Source organism: Corvus kubaryi, unplaced genomic scaffold (assembly GCF_017639235.1).
Source record: "Corvus kubaryi isolate FWS band 111438036 unplaced genomic scaffold, C.kubaryi_AGA036_p1.0 65150, whole genome shotgun sequence".
Classification (NCBI taxonomy): domain Eukaryota; kingdom Metazoa; phylum Chordata; class Aves; order Passeriformes; family Corvidae; genus Corvus; species Corvus kubaryi.
This window is the reverse complement of record NW_024581795.1, coordinates 1-14,603: the sequence shown is the minus strand read 5'-3', so window position 1 is coordinate 14,603 and position 14,603 is coordinate 1.

Here is a 14,603-nt window from a genome sequence, read left to right as displayed (position 1 = left end):
TTCTGCTTTCCCTGGAAAGGAGAAAATACCAGGAACATTTAAGGGGCTATGAAAATATACCATACTGCCCAAAAGCTCAAATTAAAAAATACAGGATTCCACAGAAACCAGTGAGGCTGCCCTCTGTATGCTCTAAAACCCTAAAAGTGCTTCTCTTTTTGGAGGGGCTGCAGAAGCACTAATGGAAGAGTCAGAGCTGGCCTTTAGCTCAGGTTCTTGGCTGCCATGAATTATGGCATGGACTCTGTTCCTGCTTCCTAACTCCAGCTCATGCCTTCCCTATCCTGTCTTCTTCATCTCTACCAAATTCAGCACATAAGAATTAAATCTGTATCATAATTTGTTATGGTTGCTATACTTTTTTTCCTTGAAAACCTATGTTTTCTAAGGATTCCTTTGTGTAATTCTGGGGAAAAGGGAAGTACATAATCTTGTTTAGAAATATCCTACATACAGTGTGTTTTCTGGCATTTTATACCAAAGCTATTAATTTAAAGTTGTTTTCTTCACCCACCCACAGAGCTCTACTTTTTGGGATAAATGCCAGCACTTGGCACATAATGCATAGTTTATTGTGACTTGCCAGACTGACTACTGCATTGGACAAGGTACAGATGGACGTAGAGACTATTTTTAGGCAAGTCCATCAAAGAAAGAATCAATGGTTTAAGAATCAAGTTGGCACTACAGAGGTGCTGAGACATTGGGAATATATTGCTGTAATGCCATTGGAGTGGGATTATTTTTTTGTTTTTTCATCTTTTTGAAAGACAATGAAATATTTGGGTAAGTAGGAGGCAGAACAGAAGCTCAAGCTTGCATTGTTAGTGGGATGGGAAAATTGAAGCAGCATAGACAGAGAATGAAAAAATACCACAGTAAGGATTCCCTGCACTTGGTTAGACATCTAGAGGTATCTTTTATGATGGTTTTGAGCTCATACATATACTTTGATGTGCACTGTGCATACTTTTATCTGATTAGTCCTTTAAGAAAAGATAGATCATTCTAGACACGTCTGATTTTTTTTTAAGAGCTTCAAGAGAACTTATCTTCATTCAAAAGGATTTAAGTTTAACTTTTTCTCTACTTTTAAAAAAAATCACCTGATACCAATTAGAATTCCTTTACTGTGGGGCTGATTTATAGTACTGTAATACAGCACTGAAAATATGAAAGCAGAGAAGCAATATTTCAAAATGCAGCATAAAATCAACAATAAAAATGTATATTTATAGCCCGAAAAGTATGATTTCATCCTGGAGAGTTACCAAGCTAATAGCAGTAATAAGCATGATTTTAGTTGTACCGTATTGTACTTATTAAACACTTCAGGGGACTTGTGAATAAATCAAATCACAGGATCATTTTTGGATATTTGAACATATTTTTAGATATTATGAAAATGTGGAAAACTATCACAACTGGTTATCATTTGTTCATGTTTTCCAAAAAAGGTTTTAATCACAAACCTTATTGTTATCTCTTTAAAGATACTGGGCTGATCCCTGCAGGCTGGAAAAGTAACTCCATTTAATAAATGTAGACTTACTATCTTTTGGAGATAAAATTAAAGCAGAAAAAGTATGTGCAATAATGTGAATTATACTCACTATCCCAGGAAATCTTGTTTGGTGTAGGGAGGATGTTTCAGAGGAAGGAAGAAAAACGGTTCAGTAATAAAGATGGGCCATAACAAAACCCTGAAGCCAAGCTCATGAGATACAATATGGGGAGCATGGATTAAAACTCATTCTTTGCAGATCTGTCACAGGCTCAACTCCAGCCTTGAGGGATAAGATTTTTCCGAAGTGAATGAGTGAAGTAATGGAGATTTCTATTATTCACTGCAACTCCTACTGCCTGTAATACAACAAAGTTCAGAGGACTCAGGTAAAAATGGCATTTCGCTGTGCTAGGTTCTGTACAAACACACAGTAAAAAAAAAGTCCTGCTTTGAGAATGGTCCAGAACAGACAAGTAAGACGAATAGCTGGAATAGAAGCAGATACAGGTAAGTAAGAACACATTCTGTTGCAAAGAAGCTAATAGAAATTGAGCTTTGCAGATGACTGGAGTTTAGACATACGTTCAAAAAGCATTCCCTGGTCAATCCAGCTGTGTCTGCAAGACAATAAATGAACAGTTGATTCCTTTAGAAGCTAGACCCTGTAAGTAATCTGGTGTTGCTTGAGCTCCATGGGAGCTTTTTTATAATACCAGTTTACAATTATCAATACACACCACTCAAGAATGTGGCCCCATGTCTTCTGCTTTCTTACTTGTGTGACAGTGTGGTCTGTTGGAAATTTACAGATGTAGCAGAGGAAGTCCACCAGAGAGAAAGGCTTATTCCATGTTGACCTATTATGGGAAGGGGCTATTACTCTGTAATAGTAATTTTGAAAGCTATAGTAGTTCCTTCACACTTTTCCTCATGCCTGATCTTTGCTTGAAAACAAAATATGTTCCTTTAATTTTGTTTTCAGTACGCTAAACAATAGAGTTGTAGGAAACCACTGCCTTCAACCAGCTTCTTTCCAGCTTCAAAATGCACAAAATAGCTTGTGCAATTATTTTTCAGAGTTTATGGTGAAACAAATTACTTCATAGTGTGAACACCATGAAATGACAACTTTCAGCCCATAGAGAGTTTTTCTGCCTTAGTTAAAAACCCTAGAAAATAAAGATGTAATAGAAATACTGGTGGAAGTCTTTATGATAGTAGCAGGAACAAAGCTCTGTTGTAATGTTTTCTGGAAATAGGGCCACAACGATTTGTTCAGCAGTCTGTCCTGATTTAAAAAAAAAAAAAAAAAAGGGTTCCTGTCAAGTTTAATCCCAGATCCTCTATAAGCCAGCGCATATTTTCAATAGACACTATCAATAGACAAGCAGCATTTAGGAAATTGTTTTGTTTTACAGTACCCTGACTGAGGAAAAAAAAAATGCTAATGACATTCTTTAGAAGTCATTAGTAAAGACAAGTAAAGTACAAAGAATTGTTGCGCTGTGATTTGAAGAAGGAAATAAAGCCATTGCTGTCCTGACTGCAAGGGCCTGCACTGTATTGCCAGTGTCCCCTGAGATGCTCTTCCTGGGTAAAAGAGCTGACTGGTTTGGTGGCCCCCCAGGATGTTTCCACTGTAGATGCAGATACATTTGTGTATGTTGTTCTACCTGAGCTTGCCTTCCTCAGCTACATTCCATGAATAACCAGTGGTCTGGGAAACAACAGGCTGGAAGCAACTAACTTAAGCTGTATGTATCCTGCACAGCAGTCTGTGGTGCAGAAGCATGCCAGGTAGCTCTGGATCTCAAAGCAGTCAATGAAGTAAAAGGGACGCACTGTAAAGTGTGAAAATAACAACTTGAATTTAGCTTCTGTATCTGTCTCTTCACAATCAGAACTGCATAGTGCAGACACATCCTGACAGACCAAGTTAAGAAAATGAGAACCGAAGAGTCTTATAAGATCCTTCAAAGAAGGGTAAGCTTAAAAACAAAAGTAAATTTGTAATCTACACTTGAAAAAATGCATGCAGAAGAGTGTTTTTTGCCAAGACGGTCTGTAAACCTTGTTGTGCCTCCCTTGCAAGCTCAGGAAAATGAAAGGAGAGTCCTCAAGATATCTAAACACCCAAAGACCACAAAGACCACAGGCTATGAATGCACAGAAATGTCATGGAGAGATTGCACTTACAAAATAAATGTGAAAATTTATCTTTCAAATTGGTCACTTTTCTTAATGCCACTCCATCTCTCCTTCTTTCCTCTCTATTACCTATGTTTTTAATTCCTGTCTCCAGTTTTAAAGTGTATTTTGATGGCAGCTATTCATGTAGTACAGAAGAGCTCTACTCCAAAGGAGTGAAAGATTACAGCCTTTTAACCTGGGACTGGCTAGGACAGGTACTGTGAATGAGTGATTTAGGTGGGAGAGGTGTCCATTTTGCATCTGCTCTTCATCCATGACCTAAGAGACTTGTCTGTGCTCATTAATTGAGGTCAACACATCTCTGCTGCCTTCCTCTGCTGGCAGAAGCAATATGTGCAGACAATGAGGGCAAAATTGCAATCTCTTTTTGCGGAGGTTGTTTCTCGAACCTTTATGACTCATGATAAGGCAGGCTTACAGAAGGAATTACGTGTATTATCTCACCATAAAAAAAGTTCTGATATATGTATAATTTTACAATGGGTTTGAGCAAAAACAAATGTTGAAACATGCTGGCCAATAAAAATGGAAACATTGATTTTTTTAAAGAATATAGTACCGTATTCTGATACAGTCCACAACATATCGTGTGAGGAGGCTAAACTCTTCTGGAAAGTTCTATGTGATCAGTTAGCTGGACCAAACCAAAATCGGTAGAAACTTAAGCCATATATTCCCACAGCCGCTGCAGGACTGTACAAGGATGATCTCAACTATTTTTTTATTAGAAAAATGTTAAGTGGTTTTCAGGTTAATGGCAGGAACAGCGTTTAATTGCTTTGCTTCTCTCATTTTTTCCTCCAGTAAATTAATTGAAAGTAAAGCCTTGGGATTCACCCCTGAGGGGAGGCACAGTGCATTTTTCCCAGAAACCTCTTCTGTGGTGCATGTTACTGGCAAATAAATAAGCAAAAGCCCTGAAGCTGTGCATCTGTACTGAGGAATATGTACTTGCCATAGCTTCTGATTTTGTTTAGTGTTAATTTGGAGACAGACATCTCTTTCATTAAAGCTCCTAAGGGATGGTGAACTTCCTGTGTGCACACATGTGTACTTACCTTTTTTTGGATAGCATAAATAGAATATATGAAGTCTGAAGCTCAGCAAATATAAGCTACATTTGGACAAAGGGAATTCTTCATCTGCTCATTCAAAAAACTCTTGTTATTTTCCAGCCCAGGTGAGTAGATCTTTAATGTGTTCACCCCAATGTCTTTCTTGGAATGAAGGGCTTAAAACTGAACACAGGATTTGAGACGTGGCCTCACCAGTGCTGAGTACAGGGGGACAATCCCTGCCCTGGTCCTGCTGGCCACACTGTTGCTACCTCGTACAGGCCAGGATGCCATTGGCCTTCTTGGCCACCTGGGCACACCCTGGCTCATGTTCAGCTGCTGGCACCAGCACCCCCAGGTCCTTTTCCTGTGGGCAGCTTTGCAGCCACTCTGCCCCAGCCTGGGGTTGTTGTGACCCAAGGGCAGGACCTGGCACTGGGCCTTGTAGAACCTCACACCACTGGCCTTGGCTCATTGATCCAGCCTGTCCAGATTCCCTGAACAAATTTCAAGAACTAGAGAGATACAACAGGACAGGATTTTCTAGGTTTCCTATAGTGAGCTGAAGTTGGCCACACTGATACCTGTCCAGAGCACAGTGCTGTCTAGCCCAAGGAATTGAATGCAAGTCACTGTTCAGTATTCTTCTCTCTAAGGGTTTTATTGTCATCTGGCATTGGACATTCTCCTCAAAGTCTCAGACCTTGGAGATGTGATTAAACTAGGCTCTCAGCTTTCCTATAAAACAGAAGGTTTCTGGTTCTTGTGGGTGTTGAGAGGATGTCTGAATATGAAAAACCCAAGTGTGTCAGTTTAACAAAATACATACACTTTTTGTAATAACTTAGAACTTTTGGGGCCCCAACACACCTTCTGTATGTCTAGGCTGGCAGTACTGTGAACTGCAATACCATACATTCTCTGACCTGCTTTTACATCATACCTGAGAAGTGACGTAATTTTTGGTTTGAGAGAAAAAATGAAACCGTTTGTACTCTCAAATGTCTTCTTGTGCAGTCCCTTTTTGGAAGTACTCAACTTACACCTTTTCCATGAAGGTCTTCAATTGCACAGGACATCCCCAGCATGTTTATGCCTCCTGTTTTTTGCCCTAGCTACTACTACCTTTCTTTAGACATTTTCTGGTACAGACTGAAACATAATGGGGTTTATACCATAAACAGCATGAAGTGTCTGCTCTGTTTATGCTAGAAGGCTCCTGCTAACCTTTAATCCTCCTAAATCTTTCTCAAAACAATGTGAAACAACCTATTTTTACATTCTTCCCTGTTGCTTGACGTTGGTTAATATCATAAACAAATTTTGCACAACTTAAGAAGCAATTAGAACCTCTTGGGTCAGGGACAGCACTAAGGGCACACTCTCCCCTTGTCTGTACCTTTTCCGGCAGCCAAAAAGGGTGATTCTGAATGGGGTGAATGACTTCTGGGGTGGAGAGGGCACACATCTCATTTCAGTGAGAGCCACAGGTTTCCCAGATGCTGTATGGGGTGAAGTCCCTCTCCAGCCTGGAGTGCTTCAGGAGGTGAGGGGATACAAACCCTCCAAGTGCCCCACCCCTGTCGACCCTGACCCCATTAGGGGCTGACAGCTGTGAAAGACATAGGAAGCAATTAAAGCATACTGTATTAGTCACAAAGGCTGACGGGCCCTGCTCTCTAAAAAGTCCAGGTCTGCAAAAGAGATAAAACTAGGAACCTTGAGTGCTGTAACACGCGGCTCAGAGGCTTTGTGCAAGTCTATCCTCCTGGATCCACTTGGGGTTATTTATTTACTCAAAGTTCGTTTGAAAACTGGAAGCTTCAGGCTACTTACCCAATTAACCTTAGCACCTGTTTGGCTGGAAATGCTCAGAGAGCAGTGTGAACAAGCTGTGGCAGGGCCTTTTCGCCCCTTTTTTTAAGTGAAGGGAACAGATGAAATACATTTCTGAAGCAAACATTTTTCCAGCCTGCTCTCAGGTCTGTAGTGCTGGGATTTGTTCCTGATAATGATTTAAGTGGAAGCTCCTGCTAGCATCCACCACTGCTATAGCAGAGACAATCATGATATCTAAATCAATAGATTGTAGTGAATGGCTGTTGTTTTAACTTTTGCCTGCTTCTGTTTTATTGCCTGATGGATTTTGGCTCTCAGTTTTCCTCTTCAGAGGCCTACAATAGGCACCAAATGTTTCACATTACTCAGTGTGAAAAACCTCCTATTCTTTCAGATTTTTTACAAGTTCATACATCCGTGGAAACCTGATATTTCATATTTCATTCTGCTTTGTGAATGTCATTGTGAGGGATGCTGGTTCACATGCAACAGGCCTCTTCTGTCTTTGATCAGCTTGACCGCAACTAATTGTAAATGGAGAACAAATGAAAGAAATATTTATAAATTTCATGGGAATTCAGGCAGAGCCTAAGCCTTTCCTAATGCCTCCATTCACAGTAAATGTTTATTGAATACTTTCAGTCTACTGTGTACTTCAGTATTTATATAGTTATAAGTATAGTTAGGTTTTATCTTATTCTGAGTAGATTCAGTGAAAGAACTCTCTCACGTCTTTCTTCCTTCCTTTCTTGTCTTACTTCTCTTTTCCTCCCCAAAGTACTCCTTTCCTTTGTCTTTAACTTATAAAACAGGCTGCTAGCCAAAGAGAGGAACACCACAGTTGTTGAGTTCCAGAGCCTACAGCTGTAAGAAGGGTAAGAAAGGGGAAAAAATGACCGTAAAATTTAAAACAAATTTTGAGGCACAAAGCTGAGTTGAGAAAAATCAAATGAAAATGTTAAAGATTTGTCCAAAATAAAGTCATAAATGCCCTGAGCCAAGTGAAACAGCTGCTAGGTCATGAAGGCTAAGTCTGAAAAGGCAGCGCAACAAAAAGTTAAATATTATGACGCTAGTAAGAAGTTGCCAGTATTCTTCTTTCTGCTTCTCAGTCTCTCATTCTTGTGCTCTTACAAATTTTCCCAGCTATAGCACAGGTTGCTTTTGCAAAGGAAAATATCACATACAAAATCTTTTGGGGAGCTCCCTGTGTGCCCAATCTTCTACATATTTGGCTGTATCAAGGATATTGCAGAGTAGAAGCAACTCCTTCGGCCAGGGACTGGGAAATGTACAGCTCACAGAGCCTCACGTGCTGTTTGTCACAGATGCCATGCACGTTGCTGGATCCACTTGCATGTGCTGCTGGCTGGCAGGCACTGTGTGGCAGACACGGAATGGGACAGGTGCTGGTCTGAACTGGTGCTGCTTCGCTGAGGCAAATGGAGGCTCTGGAGTGAAACATGAGATGTGCTGAGCAGAAATGAGAGCAAAGCTACTTGTTTCAGCCTCTTATGAAGGCCCATGTCTTCTACTTGTCCATCAACACCTTTTTTAACTGCTTCATTCATATGGAAAACAAGGAAGGACCAGAAAGCCCTAGGAGGACAGGGCAAGGAAGTGGGTGTGCAAGTGTGAAGCTTGACACCAGTGTCAGGCAAGAAGAAGGGCTGACTTTTGTGTGGAGTGTAGGAAAGTAAGGATATAATTTGTCCATTTTAAATACGACTAGAAAAAAAGAAGAACAGCTCAGACCAACTGTGAGGCTAGGAGTTCATTACCATGATTTCACTTCTCTCCTGGAGTGCATTCCTTTTCTTCTCCCACAGTTTTAAAATATTTTTTTATGTTTATATTTATCATCTTTAAGCTCACCGAGGCCAGGAAAATACCTTTTTCCTTTGGAGACTGCCTAACACTTGTGGGGAGATGGTGAAGAGACTTTGAGCTTTGGAGCTTGTACAACAGTAAAAACTTGAATCTAAGATGATCAAAGAGGTGATGGATTTCTGAGAAAAGTTTGTTTAATGTTATTCCTTTGCAGTACCCTCATATCTGAGAAGGAAAACAGGGTGAGAAGCTAGGGGGAGATGAAACCCAGATAATGTGATACTGAATTCTCCTTGAATTTAGTCTTCCAACCCTTTTTTTCCCTCTTTGTGAAGGCAGTAACATCTTAAAAGCAGCTTCATGCTGTGATATGCAATCCAGTATGCTAGGTTTGTCTAATTCCTGAGTTCCTAGCAAGGAATACACACTTCTGTCAGCCAAACACCACATGAATTGTAAAAATAAAACACTTGATAATTGGTATTAAATGAAATCACGGAGCAGAGATGGAAGATGATTATGATCTGGGCTTTAAGTATTATTTACCTTCCTTCAAAGAGCTTGTCTAGTCTTCCACAAACAGGGTATATAAAACACTTACTTAACCTGTAACTTGAGCTATGAAAATTGTATTACAGTTAAGTGTTCTTATAGCCACAGGCTTTTTATCACAATGAAGAGAGCAGGGAAGAAAAGCAGGAGAGGAAAATGGAAATAGTTTAGGGACGACCCTGTCCTCAGGTTAGTGAATGCATGAATGGCAGTGCAGTGCAGAGGTGTGCAGAAGTGCCACCACCGAGCTGGCAGAGCCACCTTGGGCACTGCTCGGCAGGACCCTGCTGGGACACTGCCTCCAAGCCACTCACCTATCTGCTGCAACATGCACCCCTGCTGTGCTCTGCTCCCTCAGAGGTCCAGGTTAGACAAATCTAACAGCTCTATCGTTTAACAGAGGGGAGATGATAAACAAATCTACCAGAGGAGAAAGAAAATGTCTTTTATAAGACAGCCACTTTTGTCTTTCTCACATTGTCATAATGACTTTTTCTGTACCATTTCATTAAGTGTCTTAGAAAAACAGACATGCATAAGTAAGTATGTTGTAAATTTCACCCGACAGCATATACCCTGGCCAGCCTTCTAGCTGTCGAGGCTAGGAAAAAAAATTCCCAGTACTGCTGCAAAGGTAGGGAAGAGGAATGGACTCAAAGAAAACTTGAAGGAAAAAAAAGGAAAATGCTTGAAAATTACCCACATAGCTCATGCTAGTCTAAATAAATGCATTTTACCTGTGTCTAAAATAGACTAGAAGTATGTGCACACATGATGAGCTCAGATCTTGTCAGAAACAAGGTGGAGTCCACTTACAGAGAGACAGCTTGTTAAGCCATTCTCATTTGATTGTTTGAGATTGTCACTCCATATCCTTCAGGGCTGCATAATTTTTCCTGAGCACTACTCTTCCTATTCCAAAGTCCTTGGACTTAAAAGAACTCTAGGATAGCTTGTGCAGGAAAAAAAACCCAAAATAATTTTGAACATTTCTTCACAGCAGAACGCAGAACATTTCAAGAACAGCTTGAAATCTGTCTAATGGGCAATCATACAGCAGGCAGTACCTGAAAAGGACTGGTCCTCAGGTGGACATATTTTTTTGGTGGAGAATTTTTTGTTTTGAATTGATGCATATTGATGCAAATTTGTACTTCTGGGGCACCTGGGAGACAACTCACTTCTTTCTTCTCATGTGTATTTTAAATACATTTACTTTTGTCTAACCTGTTGCAAAACGGCATAGTGGTAGTGCAACTGCTGTAACTTCTCAAGAGTATGTGACGACTTGATTAGGAAAAAAAATATTCAAGAGTTGTTATTTAACAGTAGATAAAACAGTAATCTTCTTCCCCTTGTAGCTCAGAGGTTACATTTTGCATATTCTTTATCCTTCTCCAGATTTAATGCTGCTTTTCCAACACAACTTTATCAGTCTTTTGGTGCAGTGAAAATACTTCTTCCTATTAAACAATGCAGGGCGAACCCTACCTTGTTAAGCAGCACATTATCTGTAAGTGATGGAATTAGCTGTATTAAGCCAAAATATAGCAACTGACAACTGACAGACTGGCATGAACAAGATCTGCACTCGTATTTCTTACCAGACAGGCAGCTTACTGGCTTCTCTCAGCCTGCTTGACCACAAGGTTCTATAACAAACACAATAGCTGGCACACACTTGATATTGAGCAAGTGCCGTTTTATGTTGATATTCTCATTCAATTTCCATATGTTGGCAGAAACAGATGGAACTGGATTTTCTTGCAATTACTATGAGTCTAGGATAACAACTCCCAAATCTGCCTTGGAGTGAAAAGATACAATGCAAATATGCAAACACAGGGTAACAGCCAGGAGACTTAAATACAGAAATACAACTTAACATGAAGAAAAACTAAAACTGATTCAGGATTTCTTGATTAGGCTGCATCATATGAAGGAATCTCATGAAACTTAAAAATTTGTACAGAATATGAAATTAGTTACGGGTAGAACTGCAGTGCCCTAATGTTTCACTAAGACTTTTAAATGAAAACTATTAGTTAAGTAAAGTCTGTGTGGCTTAAAGGTTAAAAAAAGTTATTTTGTTTTCCAAGAAAGCTCTTTTATGAAAATTGCAACATCTGCTCCCATCTCTTTGGTTGATCAAAGTTGATATTCTTTTGAGATCACAACATTGAAAACATCTACAGAATTGAAAATATGGTTTGAGGTGTTTTTTTCAAAAATTCTTGACTCTCTGTCTCAGACTTTCAGAAGAGAGTTATGTAGACTTAAGCCCAAAAGCCTTATTTATTGGAATGGGAATTTAAACAGAAAATAAAGGATTTTGTATCCAATTGATCAGCCAAAATGTTACTAAACTAAAGCTTAAGGGACTAGAACACTCAACAAGGGAACCTGGTATGATTATCAGTTTTAGCTACAAAAGGGTTAGCATAGAAACTGGAAAATTATATTATCTTCAGACTACATGAAAACAGATAGGGAACACATGTTGAGCCTGATCCAGCAAATGCTTTTGTACCTGCTTAAGAACCACAAACATACCAGTTTAATGCATTAAGGACATGAAAAGATGTGCTTTCAGGTCTAACAGGAGCAATGTTAGAAGCTCCTGCTTTTCCTCTTATTGCTGTTTACTGCTCAGCCTGTACAGTGAGCTGACAGCACCATTCACCTATGTAAGCAGACAGTGTCCCTGCTTCTGGATCGAGTCAGCACTGAGTGAGCCAGCCTCACCCAAGTCACCTTCAGTGCTTCCAGAACAGTTGTTTAAGCACTAATTGTAAGGAACAGGGAAGGACTTTGGAAAGACTAAACACAGCCTGGATTCATACCAGCTCCAATTCCTCAGAAGAAAAATTGATTTTCATAACAGAAGAATTATTATTTCCTAAAATAAGCAGCAGTTTGAAGACTTATTAACTATGTGATTTTAAAAAAATATGCTAAATAAAAAAAAAAGTAACAAACAACAAATTCCATTCTTTATGATTTAAAGAAGTGAAACCCAAATATATTTCTTGCATGTAGAGGAATTATATGTCCAGTAAATAAAATGTTACAGTGATGTATTAAACAGAATAGAAGGAGAAAGATAGAAGTAAGGATTTAGCACAATCATTTGCAGCAACATTTCAGTACTGATAAATCAAAGCCACAAAATTCAGAATCAGAATTAAGACAGAAAGTCGTTAAATGGGATTTTGTTTCAGTCTGCTTTAGCAGTGGTGGCAGGGAGAATGATTTGGGTCTGGATGGCTATACATGTGGTCCTAAACTTCTGCTATGTTTGAGGCTATTCTTGTCCAGGATCTTGGTTTTAAGCACTTCACTAAGCATAATAACTGTACATTTCGTTACTGTAACTTCTTCCATAGTATGATAAAGACATTGGTTTGAATTGGAATGATTTTTTTCTGTGAAGAAAAAGAGTCCATCTTTCTTAAAGAAGCAGTAAAAAACTGGGAACCACCAGATTTCACCAGCTGTCTGCACATGACAGATATGTATTGGTTCTGTTCTTTTCAGGACTCCAGATGGGCTGGGTTCTGTGTTTGCTGCCAGGTAACTGTATATTTACCCTACCAGTCTCTCTCTAATCACAAACCTGGATTTTCCACTTTTTTTTTTTTTTAAATTTATTAACTCTTGTACTTACTCAGTAGTTGACAGACATAATGTTGATTATATGATACTTGTTCTTGAAAAAACACAATCCAATGCACGAATCATACCAGTTAGAGGCACTGAGATGTAGTGAAACGTATAATTACATTGAAAAAGCTTTTAGGGTAATAACAAGAGACAAATAGCACTGTAACCAAAGACTCTCCCAATGCTTTCAGGTGAAGAAAATAATTCAGCCCTATTCCTGTAAAATAAAAAAAAAAAAAAGAAAAATGAAATTTGACAATTTCAAAGTTCCTTCTGTCCAGACTTGTATAGTATTAAAATTCATTTAAAAAAACCCTAAAATTTTGTTGTATCCCCTTTTAAAATTTTACTGTGCTTCAGTTTTCTGAGAACATAACATATCCTGTCTGCCTCACAAGAAGCAGCTCCTGTTCTTTGTGAATCTCTGTTGTGCAAAAGCCTTTATACTAATTGAGAGCACTCTACAGGCACTAGGGCATTCTTTAATGAAGAGCAGGAAAGCAAGGAATCTTGCTTAATGAGAAGAGTAAATGTTATTATTGCCTCAATCTGAGCAGCAGATTGGTGCCTGGTATTATATTCTCAAACAGGCAGGGCAGCAGTCCTGCCTTAAGTCCTTGGAAGATGAAGGTCGGTGAACACCCAAGCCCAAGCTGGTATCCTTGGCTAATTCACAAGACAAAGGAGAATTAATTCTTGTCTCTTAACAGAGGAAGAGTCTGGATGTGGAAGAAGAATGTGTGATAGGTGGTTGTTCCAATCTGCTTAAGGTGAGGAGAGGCAAGTCTTGCCTTGAGCCACAATTGTAGAAAGGAACTAGGTTCTAAGCATACCTGAAAGTGAGATTAAAACACAAACAAGGTTAAAAGTTGGGATCCAAAGCGATAATCCAAGCCTGTTTTTTTCATAAAAGAGGAAAGAAGGAGAGAAAAATAGAAAAGTAGCAAAATGCCAAGGAGAATTGAGTAGCACAGGAAAGGGGTAACACCAGCCATGCGCCCAGTGCTGGCTTACAGAGTACAATGAGTAAGATCTGTGTTGGGTGGCACGGGTCTTTCACCCATGAAGTCCGTGAGCTGACAGCAAGGGAGTGGAGCCACGGCAGCAGGACCAGCGGGGTGGGACACAAATAGCCTCACAGGAGCAGCTAGGATAGCGCAGAACAGCACAGACAGCAAAGACTCTGACACTTTGTAAATTTTTCAGCCCCTATTGCAGCTCGAGCACTTGCTTATAGAGTGTTTTCAGAGTGGTGATGGCACATCCACCTCATGGCAACGCCAGAGGAGGACTTCAGCTTTGCTCAGTTAAAGGTCACTGTTTTCCTTGTTGGTACAAACGTGAGGATTGCCAGATGTATCAAAAATTTGATTGCCCTTTTGGCTGATGTATCAAAAATCTGCTGCTTGCTTGACTGATGTATCAGCTACACAATTCTTTAATGACCTGCAAACAGGGTGCCTCATTTTCTAGAATAAAGCTGTTTCTAAAGTTTTTGGTAGAGGCAGTTTGAAACTAACTTTCAAACCTTAATCTTCCAAGAGGCAATGTAGAGACATTCCCTACTTTTTACCCATTAACTACAGTAGTCAAGATCAAGAAGAGGAGGGTTCTACTAGATTAGTACAATCAGACACCTGTATTAGAACAAGCACCACCAAAAAATCACGGAGGGTGTTAGTTATTTTTGACTCCTCACTGAGAGGCACAGAAGAAGCAATTTGTGATCCAGACCACCTCTCTAGAGACTTTTTATGCTTATTGGTGCCTCGTGTTTGGGATGTCACAAAGAGGCTTCCAACATTTGTGTCCTGGGTTGCAGTGTATTCTATTACCATCCTCATGAGCTGTTGAAACCAGGTGGGGCAGGGTTTCCTTGCCTCCTCCCTCCAGACTATCTTCTGTTAATGGCCCATCAATGCCTTGCTGCATGACTCAGAGATGAC